The sequence below is a fragment of the Asparagus officinalis genome, chromosome 10 (assembly GCF_001876935.1).
Source record: "Asparagus officinalis chromosome 10, Aspof.V1, whole genome shotgun sequence".
Lineage (NCBI taxonomy): Eukaryota > Viridiplantae > Streptophyta > Magnoliopsida > Asparagales > Asparagaceae > Asparagus > Asparagus officinalis.
The window spans coordinates 6809303-6809556 of record NC_033803.1 but is presented as its reverse complement, the minus strand read 5'-3'; positions in this window follow the sequence as shown (position 1 = coordinate 6809556).

Sequence of the window (254 nt, the reverse complement as noted above, 5' to 3'; positions counted from 1 at the left end):
GACGTTCGTTGTCTTCTCTTCGTCTCGAGCTGTGTACGGACACCTATAGGCATTTTTAGACGCCTACAATCATGCAGGCTGAAAAACTAGTTGTTACAGTGCCATCGGTCGACTGGTACTGTTTGTCAGTCGACTGATGAGCTGATCGCTGATAGCATGTCGATATGTGTAGACCATCCAAGGCTCACCGAAGTTTGAGGTTGTGTTCGTCAAGGAAGACGTACCAAATTTCTTTCATCTCTGATGCTGAGGAA